Below are 26,544 nucleotides of genomic sequence, written 5' to 3' on the forward strand. Positions count from 1 at the left end.
GTTTCACAAAGTTTTAGTCTGTGGGAATGTCTGGACTTCTAAGTGGGATTTGTCTTATTTGTCTCCTTTTCCTATGGCATAGCATACAAATCATGGGACAGCACACAATTAATCATATTTACTTGATGTAGAGGTTTTTGTATTGTTCAACAGAGCAATGTGGAAATGAAAATCCCTTAATATCAAATGTACTGTCCTTAATATTCAGGGTTTCCTAGTCCTCTGCTGCTTGAAGATGAAATGCTGTTGGGGGATAAATTGGGAGCTGAATACCCATGAGAGTGCAGAAGACATTCTTCTGTTACCACACTAAACAGATAAACCATGTTTCCTGCTGTGGTGGTGTAAGGGAACTCTGCCTTAGGTCCTAAGTTTTTGTAGCTCCCTTACAGCAAAGACAGGATAAGGCCTCTGCACTAAGAAATCAACAGCATCCACTAAATTGTTACCAGGCAAAACCCTCTGACTTTAGAATCATCAACTCCATTCACACTATGAATAATTTTGATCTCTTATGGTGTAATGAGTAGCAAGCCCAGCTTCATGTGGGAAAACTACCTAAGTTTTGGTTGGGATCAAGTACCTGCTGACCATGATAAAATCAGAATTTAAGCCCTAAAGCTTCAGAAGCTGTATGGAATGGAATCTGTACTGAGTGTGGGGAGGAAGCAAGTCTGAACTATTAGCAAACCAGCCATGAATACAGCACAAAGGGATTTTAAGCTGACTTTAACTAATTTTATTTTGGAACCTGCACTTGGAAAGGATGTCTTTTTAATGTTTCATAGATAGATAGATTGATTATCCCACAAAAAAAAAAAAAATCTGATATAACAGCTCAATCTTAAATTGTTGCAGCAGCCCTGTAATAGGGGAGTAAGCTTAACACGGTAACATAGCAATAGCTGAATTCTGTATGTACCACTTAATTACATGAAGCATCCTTATTTTTTAGCCTCTTTTGAAAGATTTTGACCTCTCTGTTTCCTGCCTGTATTATATTGTATCTTCCAGAGCACAGTTTAAAATTTAATGCATTAATAAATGTTATCAAGAAAAATATCCAGATAATTCACATTTGGTGCCATGAATAATTATAAAATCAATCATCAAAATGATCTTCCCTAAAATTATGCATTTTTCCTTTTCATTGCCTCATTAATTTTGAGGTCTAATCCTGTATACTCTGGCTTTCCAACACTCCTGCTGATGTCAAGCAAACCCTCATTAACTCAGATGTTCTTCCCTGCTGATTCAAAATCCAGCTTCAGAGCCTATTTTTACAGTTCCTCAGACCTTCTTTCTGTTTCTTAAGAAGGTCTAAGGAAACCTAGCATACCACATCTAACCCAAAACCCCCCAAAATTTTGCAGATATTTTATGTACAGAAAATGTAGATGTGCTGATTTCGGAAAATGCCTCCTCACAAGTAGTTCTGGGATGACAGAGAGTGGATGTGGTGCTTTTTTCACAAATAATGCCTTCTGCTATTAGTAGAGGTGCATGGTGAAGTGATGGCCTTCTCTGCAGAAGCAAACTCTTAAAAATAGTTGAATATTTTTCAGACCTTTCTTCACCCCATTATTGCAGACAAATATGTCTCTGCTCAAGGATCTTCACATTCAGCAAGGATCAACATAGCACATATCATGTGAAAATTAGACTTCCCAATAACCTCCTCATTTAAAATGACTAGTCTGGGGCCTTTTCCTCAGGGTGAAAGGGAGGGGAACAGTAAATGAAACCATTTCATTTTCTGCAGTGCACTTTCCCTTTCTGACAGAATGGAAAGCTGATGCCATTCCAGGATTCTCCTGGCAGTAAATAGACCTGTAGGACCCATTGTCCACTAGAGTAAAGAATCCTCCTCAGTTTTTGTGATTAATTTTCCTGCCCCTTAGTACCCTCTGCATAGCATCAAACCATACACTGCTTTAAAGTTGAAAGAAGAGGTATTGGCAATTCAAACAAATGCCATATAATTTCATTTCTTTAGGTAGATGAGTGTTTCATTTATTTTTGTCAACAAGAACTTCCCGAGAATTCTTCTTAATTACTGTATAGGCAGATCAGAGGTTCTAGCCCTATCACGATTTATTGCATATGTTACCCTCACCCATCCTGTCTCTGAAGCCTTATTAGCAGTGTTACCCTTCCTTACAAATAATTCATATCATGTTTTTTTTGCCACTCAAGAGGGAAACACCAGCAGGTTTTTGGACTTGTTTTATGTTCCAGATGACTTCATCTAACTTGAGAGCTACGCTGGAGCCTTCACAAATGAGCATCCATGCCAGAAAACCAGAGGAGTACCTCAAAGAAATTAAGAAAAAAAAGGATATAATTCCCTGTATTGGCATGTTGAATGCCTGTGTGACTTTATGTGACACTTGCATTATCATAGAAATTCTCGCTCCAACCAATAAAAATTGTTCTTACCAATAGTGATGAATTAAAATGTAAGCCTATGCAAGAATAAGTGTTGCTTTTTGTACAGAGAAAGTCCAACAAAAAAATCCATTCTTCATTTGCTTATGGGTGGGACTTGTAAGTAATGTGAGTTTAGTCATTGATTTAAGAGAGAAGTATTTCTCCCTATTAATATAAAAAATGTCAGTTTCCACGTTTTGATATATGATGTTTGGTATATTCCAGCAAGGAAGACTGAGGCCATATTTCTTCAGTTGTTTTCTAGATATTATTTCAATGATTGAACTGAGAACTCAATAATTGAATCCCCATTTTGGGCATATATGCAGGTGGTTTTGACTTCCACCTGTAAGTCTCAAGAATAGGGCTGTTTAATAAAATTCACATCTTCTGAAATGTAGGAAATATACATTTTTATTACGTTATCATCATAAAAATAGTTTCTAGTCATGCTTATTCTGTGTTATAGAAGTATTAATTCTTCAGTACTGATGTTGATTTTACCAGCTTACTATGCCACATTAAGTGTTTAGTTCCTGCTTGCTCTGCCTGACTTGTAGCTGGACAGATTCACTGCTCTTACCTGCCCTTCCATCTGTCTGGACATTTATAAATGTTAATCACAACAGTCCTGTGCTCTGCATCCTCCATGAATAAATGGAGGAATGTACCTGGCAAAGCTGTCAGATTGCTACACTCACACATAAAATACACTTTCATATTATTTTAGTGCTTCTAGGGCACCACACAGGTAGTCAGACATCTTCATGACTGACTAATGTAAGATCCTTTATGGATATACTTCCTACTTTAGCTCTCTTCTCTAATTTTATTCAGCTGCTTCCCTTGTAATTACAATAAGATGAACACCAGTATGTTTTCCTTTTTTATTTCTCCTTAGCAATTCCTGGATTTATTTTATTAAACAGTTCTCTTGATACCTTTAAAAGATATCCTGCAAAACCCCAAGGTGGCCCTCCCCACATGCATATCATCCACACAATATATTGTCTAGAAGTTATGTTTACCTGTGATCCTTTTACAACTGAAGCATATTTTCTTCTATATTTAGAGGATAATAAAAATGGTAATTTAAAATCATTCTGTATTGAAGATGTTCCTGTCCATATTATCTGCATCCTTCTGCTCAATGTAAAACAATGTGTTTCAAAGAGGCATCAGGCAACAGCCTTGCTAGAAATTTCTCTGTCAAGACACCATCAAGCTGATATTTTTACAGCTATAAGTCAATTGCCTCAATTTTGTGGCAAGCAAATAACACTGATATGCCCTTAAATTGTTGAGTAGCAGGCAGTAATTTATTTCCATGCTATGGAATATTTGCTTCTCCCCACCTCCAGATAAGAAGAATTAGAGCCTCCTCTTGATTCCCTGTGCCTAGTGTTTTTGAGAATGAAGAATTCTCATCTTTCCATTTTGGCCCATTTCCCCCTCACAGAATAGGCCAGGAAATTAATATTGTGCAAGGCTTATGATTCCTGTCTTTCTGTATTGGCAGTTCTTTCTTTTCAGTTGTCACTTGTGTCAGAGTCTGATCCTACAGTGCTGTCCCAGTGGGGGACAGCCGATAGCATTTCTGTATGTAGGGCTGGAAAAAATCAGATCCAGGCTGCCTTTGAAGCACAGAGGACACCAGTTGTCTGAACCAAGCTGAGAGCAAGATTACATCTACACCAGTCCAAAGGTGCCTATTGACAAAAAGGTAATGAACATACACCAGTTGTGTCACTGAAAGATTTCAGGGGAAACAGAGGCTTCCAGCTTCCATTACAGCGTAATGAGCTGTGGGAAGGCTCACAGCACTGACCTCAGCTAGACCTGCCATGTGAGAGGTGTCTGGGCCTTGCCTGATGGTAACTAGATTGTTAGCTGCTGCATTAAAAACCTCTGGAAGTAGGGAAAACACTCTAAAACTCTGCTGGAAGATCGTGTCTGTCCCCATAAAAGTCAGTTTCTGCAGAACATTGTAGCACTGCATGTGGCGGCATTTCTTTTGTAACACATTCATAGTCCTTTTGCCTTTAATAATGCTGGTCCTTCCTGCCTCTGAACTTTGGCTGGGTATCCATACAGCGGACATAACTACTAGTTTTTATCCTATACCTGGGATCTGTATCACATCTAATTCCCCTGATCTGAAGGAACTTTTCTGGGGAATAATACCATGGTAGAGAAATTATATTAATATTTAAAGCAACTTCCTGTATTGTGCTCCCAGACTGCATAGAAACAGAGGTAAAAGCAGCCTAAGAAATTAGTTGTTCTGGTAAGATTGTTTATGTTTATCTTCTACTTTTGTTGCAGATATCCTTTGTGTGTGGGGAGGTGTGTATGTGTACATGCTTAAGTATATGAAGCCATATACATACACGTATGTGCCAAACTGGTATTTTAGACTAATTTGAGGGGACCAGTATACGTTTCTAAAGGAGACCCCACCACTGCTCTCCTCAGGGACCTAAGCTGAAGTTTCCTTCTTTCCATGTGCTATAATGTGCACTGCTTCATAACCATACTTGCTATTCTCTTCTTGAAGGTATCTCTATCATGTAGAGATACCTTTAGTTCAAAAGATATTCAGGGATAGTTCTTAAACCTCAAATTCACATGAGAAAAACTCTTAGCAGATTCTCTTCTTGTGTAATTCATATAACACAGGAGATATAACAGCCAGCTGTGTGCTGCTGCATTTTCAAGTAGATGCTTAACCCTATGAAATATCACATCCTTCTCTTTTTTCCTACTTCATCAATATTTTTTTCTGACATTCCTTCAGGCCTGTTTTTCTAAAACAAAGAAAGAAAAAAATGGGTAGACAATAACTCTCCCAGTGTTATAACCCACCACGCCCGCCTCCTCTTTTTGCAAAATAAGAACTTGAAGAGACTGTTTCACTCTTCATTAACAAACCCACCAAATAAATATTTTAAGGCATTTCAGCTAATTTCATTAGCAAACTCGGAAATCTGAACATATTTTTACCAAGATTTCCTCCTGAGATGGCTGTCTGAACTTGTTTTCTCTCCCTCCTTCCTTTAACTCCCCATGTTACCTCCCCTAGGGAGGCTGAATGCTGCTGATTTTGCAAATTCAAGCCCATCAGCACTTGTCATCTCTCGTGGAATTTACCCTTTGACATTCAGCTTCTAATTCCCACTTGCAGGCAGAAGTTTTATCTTTGCAAAGCTCAGAAGTTGTTTCTTTGGAAAAAAACAAGAAATATATTTAGGGGGTTTTATGGGAAATAATTTTTTATGATCTCATAAACTGAATGGTCAATGACAGAATTTTGTCCAGTTTTCCTTGCTCCATAATCCGAACTTTCAAGCCCTTGCCTTTTAACTCCAAATTACAGGCAGTCATATCTATCCTTGTTTAGTAAGTATTGTGACAGTATTATCTCACAAGACTAGCCATGCTCCTGCTTAAAATGAAAGTGTTGCACACATATGCTTTAAAAAATTTACCAAGAGAATAAGATAGAAACTTCTAAGGCCTTTTCATTCTTGTTCTATCTGACATGAGGAACTCTTAGGTAGGGGCAAGTCTGTCCTCATTTACACCTGTTAAGCCTCATTGAAATCAGTAGGGTTGAGCTAATGTAGCTGATTACAGTTTGGCTCATAATTTGTCTCCTGTTAACTCACAACACCACTTCCCGCAGGTGGAACAAGATGAGCTCTGCTGTCTGCAGTGCTCCATTTATAGCAATAGTAACGTGCCCATTACTTCTCTGCAGATCATGATGTTGGTTGCTTGGCCTGACAAGGAACATGTATCTCACAATGCAAAAATTGGCAGGAATCCCCTTCCTACTTGTAAATGAGTTTGTTTAGCAACACCCTCTACTAATGGATATGAGTAAATGAATTTTTATTTGCAATTTTTATTTCACTCAGCAAACAGCAAGACACAAACTATAAATCTCTGTTAAGAGGTTAGCTTTGTTACGCTTTGTTTTCTGTATCAGATCTGTATTGCCTTTTAACTACAGTTTCACTATGGAGCTTATTTTTTGTTGGAGTTAATTCTTCAAGGGCATATTTGGGACCTATTAGTGCAATAGATTTATCTTTGGACACATAACAGGACTTCTTTTAGCATTCACTCATAGCTAGGCACTTCCTGAATTGTTACACAATCTGGATAAAACTTTGTTTCAGATCCTGATAAAAAAAAGTCAATTATCTCCTCCACAAGAAAAACGCTAAATTCTTAGCATTTCTCTTGCTTGTTGTTGCATTAGAGAGCAGAACTATGAAGAGGAAAGAAAAATGTTAAGGGATTATTTTTGTTATTAATTTGAGATTATTTTTGTTCTTCTGATGCCAGTCTGGGTTTAGGATGACAGCATTAGGATCATGTTGTTCCCCCAGAGTCTCAAAAACCATAACTGTTGGTGACTCTAGTGGCTAGTGGAGAGGTTCAAAGTATGCCCAATTTTGGCTTGCCATCAGCTTTGTTACCCTTCTTACATTAGCATTGCTAAGGATTGCTTAGCTCAGTGAGTTGAAATAATGGGATGTGCCTGATGCTTAGATTTTTGTAGCATGGTTTTCTAGTAAAATAAGGCTTCTGCATTCCATGCAGAGAGACACAGAGAGACCATATGTTCCTGTAGTCTTGAACCACAGGTTCCTGACTCCCAAAACTGTGAGATATCGCTGCTATGTGTGGTGGTTATGTGTGGTGGTTATGGTGAGCTGGGCAGGAGTGAGCTCATGCCTCGATCCCTCAGCCTCATGAGGCACAGAGCCATGGCAACCAAATCTCATCAGTCCATCAGCCACTAACCTGTGTGGGATTTGGTGCACACCCCATGGAATAGATAATCAAATCTTTCCAGATCTGCCTCTTCAGTCTTTGTCCCTTTACCTGCGGTTGTCTGGCACAAGTACACACTGGCAGCAAGGGAGTTCAGTGTGGATGAGTCATAGGAATGCCATGTTTCCTTTAGGAATGGGGAGCAGGGGTTTTCATCATTTTTCCAGATTTTAATTCAGTCATAGTGATTATCTAAATTGTCTTGAAATTTTTCTTGGAAAATTGCAACTGTAATTGCCATGCTGTGCACAGCTTTTTGATCGCTGCGTTCTTGAGCATAACTTGCAAGATAGATTACTGAGAGACTAAGCATTTTTTATGCTTACAACTCAAAGTGGCGCTAATAAATAACCATAAAATAGCAATCTTGCATCTATAATTTTTCATGGCAGATCCTTAGAAAACCATTATGTAATTAACTTCTTTTTCAGCCATGTGAAAGTCCAGGTAAGGAAATGGGATGATGAAATATGAGACCAGCTAAAATTGTAATCAACCAAATCTTTTAGACATGAGTACATAAGTTTTTTTTACTCTTAAAGTCTCCATGTTGTTCTACCATTATAGATGAGTTTCCAAATATAGAAATGGGTCAAAAAACATGATAGTGAACTTCAAGCACTCCAGAAGCTTTCTGGCAGAATATATTATCAAGCAGAAAATCACATATAATAATACAATATAATAAAAAAATAATATAATGAAGTACTAATAATAATAACAAATTATACTTTTCTTCATTTACTGTGTTTCTATGAATGCAGTGCAAAACTTTGCATCTATACTATCAGACATCAAAATCAAGGGTTGCTGAATTTAATATTACCCATATAAATCCCAGGTACCCAACCAAGGCATGCTGACTGTGTTTCACCTTACAGCAAATGTAAAAAGGAGATAAATCAATGGCATTTTAGTGCCATCTCTCTCTTCCTCCTGACTTTTGAAGGAATATAGGAGTTTGGCTTACAGCATCCAAATGTCCAAATGCAGATGCCAGTGGGCATGAGAAGCTAGGACATGCAGGGATATGTTTGGGGTTTTTTAATATACATTGAAATATAGATGTCCAGATACCTTAAGTTCATCCCAGGTATTACCTGGATTTTTTTTTTTTGCATTTAATTTGTTCCCCTTAAAATTAGAATTACCACCACCCTTGGAATAGAATTGTTTTGTTATGGTCTCTGCAGAACATACATGTTTACTTAGAGGCATAAATTTTACTGGGGAAGAATATACAAGGCAATAAAATACCGTGCATGATTAAAAGTTCATGCCAACTGTTAATAACATTTCCTTCACCGTTTTTTATTTTGCCATAAATAGTTTTGGAGGTCCTGCAGTTTCCAGTAGGATTACTTTGATTAAAAAATTGAGCAGATATTTTCCTTCTTAATTTGACCATGAACAGTCTAAATAGATTAAGAAAAATATGCTCAACTTTGGAGAGGTAAAAGTAGGAACAAATTGCATTGGCAGAGCACAGTCCTCATGTTCTTCCACAGGAAAAGATCATGCTGTAATACCAATGCTTGTTTAGGAATTTCAGCAATAGGCAAGTAAAATTACTTGTTGGATTGGGCTCTGAGCAACCTGGTCTAGTGAAATGTGTCTCTGTCCACAACAGTGGGGTTGGAACTAAATGATCTATGGTCTTTGAGGTCCCTTCCAACCCAAACCATTTTATGACTCTATGATATAATTCTGTGCTCTGTCTTGAGTGTAATCCGGCACGAGGTGAAGCTTCTCCAATCCTGCTCTCCCCAGGCAGAGAGAAAGAGCTGCAGGACCAGTTGAGGGAATACAAATCAGTTTGGAAATCTCAAGAGCTGGACTGATATGAATTTCTCAGCTTCTGTTTCTGTCATGTCTAAACACTGATTTGTAACAGAATATTTAAAAAGATATTTTCATTGACCATTCATAACTATTTGCCATAATGTTCGCTCATGAAACTTACTGAAATCAGCTAAGGGCAGCACAGGACCTTTAGATATGTCCTGTCTTGAAATCTGTGTAAGTTGCAAATGATGTCTTCACCACTACTTGGAGGATCCTTGCTGTTCTCACAATTAGGAATTACCTTGCTGGCATCCCCAGTGCCTCACCTGGCCCTTCCATTTCTTTTCCCAGATGTTACAGCCATTATTACCATCCCTGTCACTTTCCTGCCTGCATTGCACTAGCCTGTTCTTATGTCGGTGGCAATATTTCTCCATTATTCACGTAGCATTGAGGTTAGAATTCTTTTCATTTTTCCCCATTCACTCTTTCATAGCATGCAGTTCACCTTCTAGTGCCACCTTTGCTTATACCTTGCTATTGATTCATGACCTAGCTGGCTACAAGAGTCATTTTTCTGCTGATACTTTAATTCAAATCCACTCATGGTGGTGGATAATTTTAATTGCTACCAGCAGGAAGCTGGGTATATTCTGATTTGGACACCTCTGTCAAGAAATGAGTGGTCATTTGTGACACACAGAAAAATACAAGTAGCTAAGGGCATTATCTGACTTGAACTGAGCTGACAGATTTTTACAGTTATGTCTCAAGTACAACATCCTATGTTTAGAAAAAAACATGTATAGAATATTATGCGTGAGAAGGGGAAAAGTAAAGCAAGTCACTCTATAGAATAAAATATAGCACATGACCTCCAAATCTCATGTGCGTTTTTCCTATGCTTTAGAGACATATGGTATTTTCAATCTTAAGTAACACCTTTGTTGCATTTAGACATTACTACTACATTGCATAAACATTACTGTGTTTGTAGGCTTTAGCAGGTGCCTTGGGATATGAACTTCATTGTCTTTCACAAGAATTTCACAAGCTTTCTTAAAATGCTTATTTCCAACATAAATTAACATATTCTATCAGTCTTTTGGAATACTGGAAACAATGGACCATTCCAGTTTAGAGGCTAATTTCAGTGAATACAGATTATAGAATCTAGCCACAGCTAGATCATTATACACGTTTGTCATTGGTGTATACACACCAGTTAATATGAGTAAGTGCTTTAACTTCTAAAGAACTCTTCACCAAATCTCAGGTGAAGCAAACTCATCAATGTAGGATCTGATGATTTTCCTATAGTCAGGCAATAAAGTGCTGTCAAAGGAAGGATATTAGAAAAACCTCATGGTGTGACACAACTTGACAAACAAACTGCTCAAACACATGGGCTGCAAGCTTGTTCAAAATGCTGTCTGCAAAACAAGCGTACAGCTGTGTGACCTTATGTTGCTGTTGTTACAGGGAAGTATTGAAGAAAGACAAGAAAATCTAAAGATCTATCCCAGAAAGGCCAAAGTGCTATGAATAGGTTTATCATCTCACACACGCAGAAATAAGCAGTGGACTGTGTCTTGAGGAGTTATTAAAAAGCCACTCTGGCAAAGGTATACTACTTAAATGAACCTAGGATAGCTCTATGCACTTGCTGGTAAATTAATGTCCCAGTAATCTCTGATGTAGTGGTAGTGGTTTAGTGAAACGCTATAATTGCATCAATAAAGTATAGCATCAAAAAAAAAAAAAAAAAAAAAAAAAAGTCCACCTTCCATCAGGGCTGCTTAGCTTGGGTCTGCCCCTAGTCTGAACAAGTGCTACACGGGCCCCAGTGCCAAGTGTTCACGTTTCCCCAAAAAAGCCACAGTGTTTCCAGGCCATCAAGGCAGGTGTAGCTGCTGAGTTTTGTCAATATGGTGCACAACTCAGTTATTCTGTCTCTGAAGCATCCTGTTTGAATATATATATGTTGTTATATCCTCAGCCTGGCTTCCCTGACAGTTTTGGATGTTGACAGTTTCATAAAATCTTCCCTCCAAGCAGTGGCAACGTAAAGCCATAATGAAAACAAATTCAAATCCTGATTGCCACCCACAGTGATATTGCAGAAGGATGATATTTTCTACACTTAATAAAAACATCCTTTCAATAGGTTTTTGTACATCTTAAATGGGTAACAACTGGAAGAATACAGTGTGATATGTGTCAAAATCCTCACAGGTTGGTATTTCTTCTTGTCAGAATGCAAAGAACATTGATATAGAGAAATCTTTAGAACCAAGTGGGACACTGTTTGCTCAGCTAAAAACCTGCTTTCTTCTCTCATAAGCACTCAATGGAAAAAATATTCTATTGACATATGAAAGGTAATATGGGTTGCCAAAGGAAAATAAGGCTAGGAAGCTAGGGTGTTTGTCAGAGATAGGTAGAACAAGATCAAGATACTCTGCCAGCAGCTGACAAGGCAAAAGATTGTAGGTCAGCACTAATAGTATGTGATTTAGTTCTAAGAAGCCACTTGTCATATTACTGCAGCCTGAACACTGTCTCTTAACTGCCCATTTTTTGCAACAGGTCCACTTTAGCCTTGGTGATTGCAGCGGATGCTCATGCATCAGGTCTGTTAACTGAACTACTGACAAAGCCTCTAACCTCTACCACTAAATCATCCACTTAGCTGAAACACAATCAGGTTGCTGTTAACAGGGTTTCATTTTCCATTTTGTTATTTATTGGTACAGCTGGAGGGGGTTTCTCATGCCATTATGTTACAATCTTTGCTAAAGTTAGCTGAGTTGATTTGGCAAAGAAGGGCATTGCCATTGCTTGCCCCGCTAGACCCTTACATGGACATACAACAGCCTCCCTGCTTAGCTGACCTAATACAACAATGCTGGATCTAGTTCCCCAGAGAAATATTTGTCAGCAGCTATTCCCCCATACTCATACTGTGAAATCCTAAATACAAACAAGGAGAGTTTTTTATGCTGCTTGCTCAATTACTATTTACTTTTTTTGTTCTCAGCATGTCCTATCATTCATGAAGCAGGAACTATTTGTAGAAAATTTCTCAAAAGATATGAATGGATTGCTAATTTTTTTTTCCTGGCATATTTCCAGTGTTCTGCCTTGTTTTAATCAAAATGGGTGGAACACATATTGCACTTGCTTGCACTGCACTAAATCACTTTAATAAACTCACTGCAAAATTCAGTCAAATGTTGCAAAACTTAGTACTGACAATCTGTCAACACTCTAAGGCATTTTGCTCAACAGGATGTGTTACTAAGTAGTCTGCCCTTTCAGTTTAATTTCTGAATTCCTGAAAAAAAATTCCCCTTGCTGTTCTCCTGAGAATCCTCACATATGTCAGTCTTACAAAAACTAAGTTGCATAGTTATCAAGTGTATGTTTTCCAGGTTTCCTCAAGAATCAGTATAGTTGCAGACCCATTCTGCTCCTTTACAGTACCACTTTTTCCTTGGAACAGAGGTCTACCATTCACCCAAAAAAGGAGAAGGTATCTTCTGAAATAAAAACATGTGAAATGGGAAAGATATTTCAGAGAAGGGCAGTTCTTATGCTTAAATAATAAATATAAAGCCTGGTTATCAGCTAAAAGGTCTACCTGAAGCTGTGTGGATGCAATGGGACAAATCTGTGTGAACACATACACAGTCACTGTGATGAGTTCCCTCTGTCATGCTGACATCATCTTTGTGCTGATTTTCAATGCCAGTTTATTCTAACAAATGTATTCCCATCCGTATTTTTTAGATGCTCAAAAGTTTTTCCCATGAGTGCTCAATGTAAGCTTAGCTTTAACTACAGCTCAATAAACTGCGAAGAGAACTGCTGGGATCTGGATGTGAGTCTCCGGGAGCAGGAATCACATAGCACTACTCTCCTCTTGTACATATTTGATCAACACCACTCTGGTCATGTCTGCTGGGCTGCATGCAGAAAGTGTACATCATCTTCCAGATAACACAAAATATTTACACAAATATTAGGTGAGAAGAAAAAGATGCCAAATTTGCCATGTAAACTACAAGGCATGAAATATTAAATCAGCTTAACTTAATACATATGTACCATATATAAATTATTGTTATTCAGGCTACAAGAGGGTCCTAGCATGCAGGCAGACTCCCACAAAAGTGGATGAGGTTATACAGGGGGATGTACCTTGTGTAGGGTAAGGTGTTTTCTATCATGCTCAATATCAGCATGGTGACTAGTTAGGTATTAGAAGAATAAAGCATTAAAAAAACTTTGTTCTAAATATCATCACTCTTTCAGAAGTCTACTGGTCTACTGAAATTAATATTATTGATCATTTGTCCAAATTAGGAATATTCACTTCCTCATACCCTCCTCTAAGCACAATAGCCCACCCTGCAAATTACTTCAACTACTATTTTTCCTAGGAGGCTACTCAGAGCAAACACCCCAGAACTCTGTGGTTCTGTTTCATACAGACTTGCACAGTTCAGCAGCTCTTATAGATTATAGGATCTAATTATGCCCATTAAAACTACTTGAGAACCTAAAAAGGGGCCATGAACTAGACCTCCAGTGACACCTGTTACTGTAAAAGGCAAGGGTCCACTTTATACCCATTCATGTCTCACAGCCCTGTTTGCAGAAAATCACCTATGTAAGAGATGCATACCTGAGGGAGGCCACTGGCCTGTTGAGTGAAATGGCTGTGGAAAATGCAGTGTGGGCAGAAGATAAAACAAGATCCATTTATTTCTCTTTTAGAGTCAGTGGGTGTCTCAAATCTAAAATCCCCAGCAGTGTGGAAAATGTGACTTACATAGAGACAGTTGTCATGTGGTTACTTCTGAATTTATCTGAATTACTGCTGTTCCAGTATGCTTGAAGCTGCCCTCCCAGCTGTGCATTTGAACATCTCTCCCATGGATGTAAGAGCTGAGGCCATCCTAGGTGTCACATTCACATGTGGCTGGTGGCCGTCCTGGTATTGAGTTCACACTGCTGGAACTGCTTAGAGCCATGGCTGTACTTTCAACATTCACTGCTGTGTCTGTGGGTCTATTTCTTTATGGTTTCCCCTGCATCAGGTGCCCACAGTCCTGACAGAATGGATACTATCCTACAGCCCTGAGGAGCCATGCTGACTGGACTCACTGCCTGTGCTTGATCTCCAAGCTCCAGGGGGCTCAAGGAAACATGGTCTGCAACTTCTTGCAATCTGAGCTGGTTCTTGCTCCTTCTTAAACACATAGGCACTAAACATGCCCCTAGCCACAATTTCCTAGAGGTGTTAGTCCCATTGCACCTAGAGTGCTCTTATGGGTCTTTGTCTCCCGGGATCTTTCTCCTGAGTCTCAGGACTTCTCTTCAAAACTGCAAAACCCCTTAGGTCAGCTATTTCGTGTAACTACCTCACCTTAAATGTAAATCCAAGCTTCAGATTTCCCTGTGAAAGCATAACCACCTAATTCTTTCTCTGCCTCAGAGCTGACACTGTGTCTTTCCAGGTTTATATTTCACCTAACTCACATATGGCTTCATTTTGCTGTGTCTGGGAATTTGCCACTCCCAAGCCGCCACACCCTGTAGAAAAGCTTTTCAAGAAATCTTTTTGTAGGCTTCAGCTTGCCTGATCTATTTTCCTTCATTAACTAAGGTTTTACAATTGAGTTTTAACCCAAAAGTTGTCAAGAAACAATTCATATCCTTTAAAAAAGTTCATTATAATTTTTTTTTTTTTGCATTGATTTGTAATATCAGCTGAAACCCTGAATTATAAAAAGACAAATCTGTCAAATCATCACACAGGGAAAATCATGAGAATCATTCCAGGCACTTGGGGCTTTCTTAAGAACCATCTTCTGAATTTTTGTGGTATTAAGCTCTTACAAAGCTCTGAGCAAAAAAAATGCCCTCCTTAATACTCATGGGGCATGTGAAGCATTTGGCTACTGGCTACCCACTAGTTTCATAAGCATAAGTTTCATAAGTTTAAAATACAGCTTAGGCAATGAATCAATGTTTTGGGTGCTCACATAATTTTCTGCCTCATTATCAGTGTCTGTTCTCTGCTAAAGACAATGCTGTTCAGAGGGTTTTGCTTATGTGTAACAAATTACATTATATTAAACAAAAAGATTATTTTCTCATGTTTTGGGTTTTTTCATTTTGTTTTCCAGCAGCATATAGCGTGACTCAGATGCAAGACCCTGAGCTCCATTTTGGATCTGCCTTTCAGGCTCTGTTAGACATAAAGGGAACTAATTACAGTAGAGGACATTGCAGGGACTAGAAAAGGGATCAATACATGTATTCCCCTAAGTGTTCAGCTATTAAACCAATGCAGGAATTTTCTGAGAACTAATAAAGGCTTTCTGGTTTTACCCAATTCTTCTAATTTTCCTGAGTTTTGTCCCTGCTCGCTAGCACAAAGGTTTTTTCATCATCACCTTCAAAACTCTTAATATGAAAGGCACAATTTAGCTTCCATTTTGTTTTATTCAAGGTATTGTTTCTACGTCTGGTAGATCTTAGCTTTTTCCAAACAGAAAGGGTCTTATTTTACTAGTGGTCTGAAGCACATTCACAACTTATTAATCATAGTAAGAAGCACAAGGCCACTCAAACTGCTTTTAAAAACAAATACATAAATATAGAGCTTGAGTCTTGAGTAGCCTCCCTGCTGCTACCAATTAATTTCAGCAATTAAACCTGGAGTTCCTGGTCTCTTGACGTGTTTTGGAAATGTGCAGACTTCAGACAAGGAGTTAGGTACAAAATCAGCAATTCTAGAGCAACAATTCCTGAACAGATTTCCTCTCTTTATATATATAAAACAGGCCACATTTGAGTCAGGGAATCCAACATAACCAGTTTCTACCCAACTATTTGGCTGCTTAATCTGTGAGTTTCTATCATGGTTTACATGCCAGATAAAGACCCTTGAAATATTTAATTCAGATCCAGACGTATCTGTTGTGGCTGCCAGCCCAGTTGTGCTAACATTAAGTTTAGCCATGATTAGACACTGATTTACGAATTCTAATGTCTTTCTTTTGCAATAACATCATGAACCAAGTGACTTGGGAGGAGTTTTTAGAGAGAAAATTGCAAAGGAAATATCCATTATTACTGAAAATATAATGAGGATGTCTAACAAGAATGTCCTCCCTCGGCACTGAGGCTACAACAGGTTCATTAAAAGTAAAACATAATGTAGCATTTAATGATGTTTTGAAACTCTTACATTTAATCTTTAGTAGAACACACTCATGGAAAGAGTAATGTATTTTGGTCAGGCAGTCTGATGAACAGTGCCTGCACACAGCAGCTTCCCTAGTTTGGGTAGGAGACCTTTTATGACATTGCTCTATTTTTGAAGAGTTGTGTTCATGGAAAATTTATGTCTCCAGCATTCTGTATCCCTGGTACACTAATTTTTCCACCTTCTTTGTTTATCTCAGCATTATTTATTCTATCAAATCAAATTACAATTAAGGCAATATATTTTAAAATAAATACCCCTTGTTGTGTACTATTGTTTTTCTTCTACACAGCTCTGTAGAGACCTGGTGGCCTGGTAGTTCAAGCAACTTGCTTCATATTAAGGAAGTGTAAGCCTGAGGTTGCGGCCGAATGCTGGTGGTAGTTTGTAGTCAGCTGAGATGAAGAGAGGTTATCTGGACATTGTGACTGGAAAGCTATAGGCAGGTGACCAAGTACAGTGCCAGGCATAAAAAAATGTGGTATATATATATATATATATATTAGGCACATTGAAAAACTCCATCAAAACAGGACTGCCTGTGAGAAAGAAACAGAAAAAATTTCGAACAAATAATTTTACGTAGTTTTAAATTACATATTTGTAAAATACACATTCAAATAATGTGTCAAAAATTATTTTAATATCTAAACAATAATGTTAAATACAAAGCAGAACAATTTATTTTAATCAACAGGGCACCCAGGGAAATAAAAATAAAAATTAAAATTAAAATTAAAAAAAAAAAAAGTAGTGGGAAGGAAACAAAACAAAAAAACCCAAACAAAACGCAAACAACCAAAACAAAAAAGAAAAAAACAACAAAAAAGCCCCTAGAGATTTTCTTTTAAAATGTAAAACTTTGGTAGGTAGAAAGTTGAGAGTCATTTAATTAGGTTTAAGGGGTAGCAAATATTTTGTTATTGTTATTGTTATTGTTAATAATAATAATAATAATAATAATAATAATAATAATAATCTAAGAAGAGACTGAGATACAGGAGTAAAGTTATTACTCAGTAATGTTCCTATCTTGAACTGCATTTTGTTCAGTTCAACCAATGCCTGGAAGAACATGGCAGAAACCCAGGAGCCCACAGAAGGGTGATGAGGGAGATGAGGGTGACCACTGATCCACTCTACAGGTTAAAAACCACTTTAAAGAAAAACTCCAGAGACTGGGAATGTTCCTTCAGGGGAAAGACAAAAGCCAGGAAAAAGAACCTTAGAGAAGGTGGCCCATGTGAGTGACAGAGACTATGCTTAGTCAGCAGAACACAAGACAATACTCTAGTATTACTAAACTATAAAATTATAAAGGGAAAGCAAATAAAATCAAAAGAGAACAACATTTAGTGGACATGCTTGAAGCTAAATATTGTTTTCCTGCTGTGAGGAGCCAATTAGCACAACATGTATTTGAATCTGAAGCACAGAGTGTGCTTTTATGGCTAATTAAAACATTCTGAGCTCTAAGTTCAAAATTTTAGGTGTCAGTCTCTCATGCAGATATTGAAGTGGCAAGAGAAAGCTATTTAGTCTCTGGGCAGTAGTTAAATAGGTGTTTGATGATTGTTTGAAAATTTGCTTGTAAAATCCAGTACTTATAGGTGGGATAACGCACTCTGAGTTTGTTGGGTTGCTGGCCTGATTTGGCACTGTGGTTTCCAGAGCCCTCAGCCCCACAAGGGCACAGCAATTGCTGCACCAATGCCAGGGGCAGGGCAACTTCCACCATTTATAAACTGCTGAAAATATGATGAAGAGCTACAAAGTCAAGGAATTAGGTCCGCTTAATCCACTTGTTTTGTAGGCTGTAATGAATAATTTAAAACATGTAAGAAATTTTTGGAATGAACATAATTGCCAACATATCCTTATATGAAATATGAACAACAACCTGTTAATCTTGAGCTCCTATTCAAAAGTGAAACCCTAGTGCACTTGTTCAATTAAAAACAAATATTGCAGTATGATCAGCAAATCCTTGTTTCATCCTTTGTACATAGTTGCTTAAATATTCTTAATCTACCTTTTACCCAAGCTAATCAATAAAGTATATTCTGCTTATGGAGTGACTTATTTCCACAATAGAGTCAGCAAATTATTAACAAATGTTGTGAGTACACATGCACACATTTAACATTGTCCACTGCCTTAGAAAATAATTCCAATGGACCCAGTTCTCAGCTACTTTGCATTGGTACAGTCCCACAAAAAGCCCCAACATAAATGTATAAGGAGATGAGAATAAAATACTTCTGTATGCAGAGATAGGGAAATGCACCTTATGTTGCAGAAATTCACATGTCAAGGAAAAATAAGCAGTTTCAAACATGAAGAGAAAGTTGTTTAATTCGTGAACTGAGAATTTAATAACAAACAGTATATTTTTGTCATAACTCAAGTTTTATTGCAACTCTTTTGAACTCCAGACAGCTGTAATTTCCTTTTGTCTATCAGCCAAAAGAAGTTTTACCTCACTTTAGTATTTTGCAAGGAATAAAAGAAAGAATGACTCAGATAATTGTATTTGAAGCTGCTGGGTAAGGCTATTTTCACTCCCTAGAGGTAATGTTTTTATGCTAAACTTGAAGTTTTGAAATACAAAATAAAAAGTGTGCTAAATACTGATTTTATTAGCCCTTTAAGCATTTTTCTTTGAAATAATGGGAGGAAAGATCATAATATTTTTATATGTGTAATAAATCAGTCCTAGAAAGAGAGATGCAGTGCAATGCAATTATTTAATATTAGTCGTTCTCTTGGCCTTCTTGGAACTTGTCTCCATGGGAATAGTTTGTCTTCCTGCCATCTATGTACTGTCAGATCACAGAAGTTCATATTACTCCCATCAACACAATTTTAGAAAAGTCAGCAGGCTGCAGAAGCAGAACCAAAGAACTGAGAGTCTCATTCAGAGATCTTCATATTAGGAGCACATTCCTGATACCCTATAAATGCTGTATATGCCATGAACCACAGGCATCCCATTCATCTGCACACCCCAACAGGAGCAGCATAAAGAACAGGGAACATAAATGAAGTTGAGAGCTCCCTAAATATTTTATAAATGCAGAAGACCTAAATATTTTATAAATGCAGAAGACTTTACCCTGCAATCTAAAGATGACCAAGGCTCCTGGGCAGTTCTTGCTTGACTGAGCTTGTTTGTCCATGCCTATTGGGTTCTGAAGATCAGGAAGGGCCTTTCAGTGCACAGAATTATTTGAGAATACAACAGGCTGACAAGATAAGTAGGTGCAGCAACACGCTGCAGAGCCTGGAAGTGATAAGCATCTAGGGACTCTTACAATGCTGGGTATATCTCCTGAAAGGGCAGGAATTAATCATATGGATGATTCTCCCTATCCAAAAATCCCATTCACCACACCTCAGCCTCACGTGGCACCCTTCCCAAAATACTCTCCTCTCTATTCACGTCCATATGCTTCTTTAAAGCCCAATAGAATCACCAGGGCTAATTACCCTAGTGAAGCAAAACACCTGCATACTGTGTCTTTACAGCACAGAAAAGGAAATTTTTCAGCTGAAGAGGGTTATGGAGAAAATACACTGTGAAATGGGTGAGTTTATATCCACGTATTTGTTCATACATGTGCATCCCTGGATGTCCACACACAATTTATTTCTACCCAGGTTGACTATATTTATATTGACTATATGTCTGCTTGATGAGATTCCTGCAAAGTATGTCACCACATTTTTGAGGGGTAGTTTATGTGATGGGGTGACTTCAAAATTAAATTGTAGCAGTGCTGTGCCTACCAAGCCGCCCACAATCTTTGCAGGTGCAGAGGTAACTGTGGCTCATTTAGCCTACCTCCACCAACCTTTTTGTTCTTACTTACTAAAGAGTGGCACACCTCCTTTCAGAAAGTCTGCTTAGCACACATCTTTCCTGCAGAATTACCTCAAGTTATTTGCATTCAGGTTAATCCCTTGAGTCAAACCAGCAAAGTTGTAAAACACCACTTAAAAAACATAGAACTGGGTGTAGCTGGAACCTGAATACATGCTGGCATAACTTCACCCTGCACTCACAGTCCCTGAGCAGCTGGCCAAGTTCAGACTTGAGTACAAACGAGAGATCTGGAAGAACTCAGGGAAATGTAAAAACTGTGCAAGGGCCATTGCTGCGAGATTATTTGATTTAGTGTTTGATCAAACACAGCAACAAGCTTTAAGAACACATCTAATAAATCATTTTCCCCTCCACCATTGATATGAGGGTTTTTAAGGGATTTCAGGTGTAGAATTAAATAGTCATACTTTTTCACACACCTCTAACTTTCCTAGTCCTTGGCTGCCCCTCTGGGGAATAGCAGTTTCCTGCATTCTGCCTTTGATCCAATGTCCTGGATCTGAAAGATTTTAGCCCAATTTGTCTCCCACCATTAGTTTGCTTTTCTTATGCTTTGAAAGTAGTTGATAGAGAATTTTCTGTGAAGTCTTGCTGCTAAAACTGCTGTAGTAATAATATTAATAAGATGTAAGACAGCCAAATAATGCATCAGAGAATCATGAAGCTTTCCTCTAAAAATACTGGAATGCAATATGTGGAAAGTATTATACATCAAATTGATTTTTCATGGAAAAGCTTAACAATTCAATACCCTAGTCATAACAAGATGGGATAAAAGTTCTGAAATTCCTCCTAGAAAATCTAGAATTTTTCTTCAGTAGGTAATTGATACTGCAACAATGCATCTGTTTGACAGATGCAACTGTCACTGTTAAAAAATGCAGCCTAAGATGATCATGCAGGAACCATTAATTTGTGATGGCCAGGTTATGTCTATCCTTGAGCATGTTTGATAGCTCTCAAGAGTGCTTCACCTCCCAGACAGATCCAGAGGTCACAACTCCAGAAAAGCTCAATTTATCATATACTTTCTTGTTGATATCAGGTTGTTGAAGGGAAATATTAACAATGCCATGGAGAGGAAAGAAACTAAAAATCAAATTCCACACCTTAGAGCCTGGAACAGAAGGAGCTTACCTAACCATGTAAGTAACTTGAATAAATGTGTGGATTATTTTAAATCCAGATTTCTTTTGTTCCTTGGTATATATATTTCTGATTTTAAACAATAATTTGTTTTAAGAAGGTGACATGAAGTTGTATTTTCTACTGGTTAGAGTTGTAAAAGAGCCCACCTGGACATAATTTTTATTTATATTTTCTGAACAATGTACTGGGAGTCGAAAGCTCAGGATAAAGCAGAAAAATCTGCTATTTAACCCCAGTTCATTAAAGACTTTGGTCATATGAAATCCCACAACAATTAAAGAAAGACTAAAAAATCTAACTAAATGTGCAACAGTAAGAGTGGTTTAAGGTGAATTTTTTTCAGCAGCAGAAACAATTTTAAAAGGCCTCTGAATCAATTAATTTGTGTGATTTTACAGGAACATTTCAAGCAGGTGTATCCTTCTGCAGATAAAACAAAAGGAAATTAAACAAAGTTCAGAAAGGGGGTAAAACTCAATTTTACTTTTCATTTGTTCAGGTGGGATTAAGATTCTATCTGTAATTCAGTGGCTGTTAGGACTCCCCATTCTATAACTCACAGCTTTATTTTATAATTCTTTTCATGCACATGTCTGGCATAGAAGGTGGCATATTTCAATCAATCATTGCCACTTTTTGGGAGATGCTGTGCCATTCATCTGAAACACTACTTTCTTTGAACCTAAGTACTTTCCATCAGTTTCAGGATCCTAGTTAACCAATCACTGAATTTTATGTTTGGCATTTGCTCATTCCTATAAGCTTACAAGGTCTGTAATGCAGAAAAACCCTTCTAAGGAAACATGGGGCAATAACTACAGGAAGGTGAGGGGAGAATCCAGACTGGTAAAACTAAAATATTTCACTTTTACAAACTGTAGTGTAAAAAGCTTCCACAGGATCTGACACCAGCATGTCTTCTAATATTTACCACAGAAAGTATATATAATGATGCTGAGAGCAACTAAACAGCCAATAAAGGGATTTGCCTTTTACCGTTGTTAGCAACTCTTGGGAAAACTTCGAAGATTTTTGTAGAGTAAAAACCTGATGTTTATACATTAGACATGTACACTGAATATACAAGAGGGATCACTTCATCCCTGAAAACTTGCTCTGTGCTTAGCAGTTACATTGCTACACTGCTTTTGCAGGAAATTTCTGCCCACCATGCTCCATCCACTCACCCTTTGTCTCCCCTTGCACCCAGCCTACCCTACAGGTGTCTGAGATAAATGCAGATTTGCCCTAGGTTTGCATAGGGTTTCTTTTCAACACACAGCTAAGGGAATGACTGGGAAAGCTATCAATAGCATTTTCTTAGCATTTCCTCCTTAGATGCATTTTCTCAATTCCTTTTGACTTCTTTAATGTGGTCTCTTAAACAAATCTTGTTGACATCAGTTGTACTACAGCATGATAATATGAAATATAATCTTCCAATAGACTCAGAATTTAAGGGGCTCAATGAAAGGCATACTTATTTTAGCATTTTACATTCTTAGGCTTCCATTTTTATTGGGAAATATTAAAGTAGTTGCTCCAGAAGTCCCTCTTTGATAAATGTTCTAAAAATTCAAACTGATAGCTAGAGACCTGCTAGAGCAATCAGGCAGCTGAATCTGTGACAGTAAAATTGTTCAGATAACTAGTGCAGATAGGAGAACTTTGAAAGACTATTTGAAATTTGATTTTTTTTTCAGTGACACTTTTACATAGGAATATCTGATTAATTACATTGCTATTAACAAAATTACATTCTAGCCTTGTTGTAGCTATGGTTAAACATAAGGTGAAAAGAGATCAAGAAGACCTCTGCATTTCCTTTTGTCCAAATTTCAATAGCCATTGGGACCAATTTTCAGGAAAAAATCCAAAAACCTAGCACCAAATCAATCTTTGAAATGGGTATAAATAGAACTATTTTGTTTGAAAAAAATTGAAGAGTCTATTGCTCAGCAGCAACAGGTTAGATACAACATGCCTGAAGTCCAGTACACTGTTGAAACCCTGGATACTGAGAATTTTAGACTTTCTGTGTGGACAGGCACTGACCCCCAAGAGAACACTGCATTTGACTAGAGGCCATGAAGAAAGCTTCCAAGATTATTGAATGTTAGAACTGGGATTATGGGTGCGTAGCTTGAATAGAAGTATGTAATACCACGTGGTGGAAAACTTAGAGTTTAAGGTTTTAGAATATAGTAATATATGTAAAGCAAGATGGAGGTTTTAGGGCAGAGGCTGGTCCTTCTTTACCTTCTTCTTCACCTTCTTCATGGGTTTGCATGGTGTTGTGTATTTGGATAAAAAAGCCCACATTGTGGGGCACAGGTGGTTGGTTACTGGGTTGAAAGTAAAAATAATTAAAGGGGTCATCTCTTAATTGGACAGTTTATCCTTCAAAGACCTGGTAGAGAGAAAGATACAGCTCCATTTTTCAGTTTGTTAGAGTGAAGTGCTGTAGAACTCACACTTTGTGAGACTGTAATATAGATAAGAACTAATAAACATCTGAGTCCAAACAAGAAATGCTATCTCAAGCATTTAATCCCAAACCTGGCAAAAAGAAGTTAAGACTCAACAGTACACATTCTTTAGTTTATAGCAGGAAACATCAGTTTGTTTGAAGTGTATTTCCTGATTAGCTCATTCCTGAGTTTGATTTGAGTCACAGAAAGACTTACAGGTACATCATGACTTATAGACTTGGAATTTAAAGCCGTTGGCTTCATTAGGATTACTTATCAGACGTGGTTTGCATGTTCTTCAGAGGCTGCGGAAAATTAGAAAAAGGAGGGCATGGAGAAGCCACTGTAACTGTAGGATGTATTGGAATAGCTGCTAAATGCCTGCAATTGCTGAAAGATGTTAGCGTCCCAGAAGGAATAGATATTGGTGTCTCCAAGATCTTGGTCTCCATTCCTAAAGATGAGCTGAACAATTGCACTCTCCAAGGATTACAATGAGTTATAATAGACAATTTGAAAAGAGGTCAGGCAATATGTGCTAAACACTGACAGGACAAAATCAATTCTGAATTTAGTCAATAATTTTCTTTACATTCCCTTGTCTTTTTTTTTTTAAATACACCCCCTTTTGGAAGAAGTATGAAGTGGTGAAAAATTACCATGTTTCAAATCTGAAAGCTCCTACATTAATCAGTGGCTTCTGGTAGGACAATCACTGAACTGTGCTGGGTAAGATAAGCTTTTGTAAACAACTTGTTGTTTACATTTGGGTGATAGAAATGGTATTCATTGCTATCTCATCACTGGTATACCTCTTAAACTACACTGAAACTTTATATTTACAGTGAATAAACCTACAAATTGATGGCAAATAGAATTGAAGTCTATGTATTACTATTATTTATTCATTAGTCTTCTATGGATTTAATACCCAGCGACAGTAGATACTTTACACAGCAAGACAAATGCCTGTCAGAAGACAGTAGCAAATAAGTAGCAAAGAGAAAGGCAGTAATATTATATTCTTGATTTCTACTTCTTACTATGCATAATAGGTTTGTATATTTTATTGCAAACCTAAAGCATAATAGGTTGGTGCTTGACAGTAGGGTGCTAAAATGAAAATACAGCTTAATTATATACAAGGTTTGAAACAATTTGTTAAGGTGGAGCAGCACAAGCTGACATAGCAGTCACAGTAGCTCTGCAGCAGTGTAATATGGCCAACAAGGGCTAACAGTGTATTCCAGCCTCTCTGTGCTTTTCTGTGCATTTCTGAACATTCTCCTGTAAGTTCCTTTATAGCTTCATCCATGTTTCTAACATGTGATGTGCCTGGGTAAATATGTGGAGTCCTTAGAATACCTCTCTTGTAGTTCCCCATGAAAACTTAAACCCAAGTAACATTTTTCTCATGTAATAATTGAGTCTTTTTAAAACAAATATTTTAAAGTTTGATATAATGTACAAAACATGTTAGAAAGATGGTTTTGGTTTTATTTTCTGCTTGGAATAGAGGCTGGGCCTTAGGTTACTTTTAGGATTTTGCATTTCCTTTTGCTTTAACTGTGGTTTTTCTCCTGTGATGGAAGAGGCCCCAAATTTAAAGTGCTGGTTTCACATAAGGTGAGTCTTGGGTTAGTGCTACCAGCAGACAAGGAAGTTGGGAAACCTCTGCCCTGTCTTCTGTTTTTTCAAACAAGTTCATTTGTTCCTTGTAGGTCCAAAATTAATTTAATTTCATTTGCTTTTTCAGGCCACAGATGTTTGGACAAGAAACTTAGATCCAGCAGTTTTAGGTCCATAGCAGAATTAAACTTGATAAAACCTGATAAATGCATGCACTATATAAAGAAAAGAACTGTAGGGTTAGAACTGTAGCGAGACCTTGGTTAATTTATGTAGAGAGGAAGGGGAATGACTTTTTTCCCATGCTTCAAGTTAATGCTAGAAAAATCCACTTCCTTTGAGAAAACTGGCCACTGAACTTTTCAGCACAGGACAGCTTATTGAAGAGAATTTTTAGCACTTCATGCAGAAGTGTTTCCAGTCCTTTAAGTGCTTTAAGTTAAAAGATAGATAAACTGTAGATAAACTTTCTGAAGAATTTTAGTAAGAGTTCACAATTCACTTACATAACAGTTATCCTAGAAAGCTGCAGAGTGTGAAATGTGATTTCCTTTCTGTGGGAAGAAAATTCAATGGTATGAAATATCTTACAGAGGATGCACTCATATAATTTTACAAAATGTTATACAAAAAATACAGCAAAATTCTAATTTCACATTTCACATTACATTTTACAGGCCTTCTGCTTCCAAAATAGCTATATTTTATAAAGTCAGCTTCAAACACAGTGGAAAGCTTGCAGAATGGGAAAGTGAATTGCTTAGACTGAAGGAGTGAAAACATTTCTAGATCAGTTGGTAGCATCTGCCACTAATAGAGAATTAGGGAGCTAATTTCCTCAAGGACAGATTACTTCCTAATTGTCCATGTTAAAGGTTCTTCTTTATGGTTGGCATTTATGGTGTAGTAGTTCCTACAGATCAAACTAGTAGTGCATACTAAGCAGACATATGAGAAATAAATATTGGCAAAAATAACAAATAATCAAAATAACAGGGTACTGGCTGACAAGGAAAAATATTTAGATGTATGGTATAATTTCCATCACAATTATTTTTGCTGTAAAG

The sequence above is a fragment of the Lonchura striata genome, chromosome 2 (genome assembly GCF_046129695.1).
Source record: "Lonchura striata isolate bLonStr1 chromosome 2, bLonStr1.mat, whole genome shotgun sequence".
NCBI lineage: Eukaryota > Metazoa > Chordata > Aves > Passeriformes > Estrildidae > Lonchura > Lonchura striata.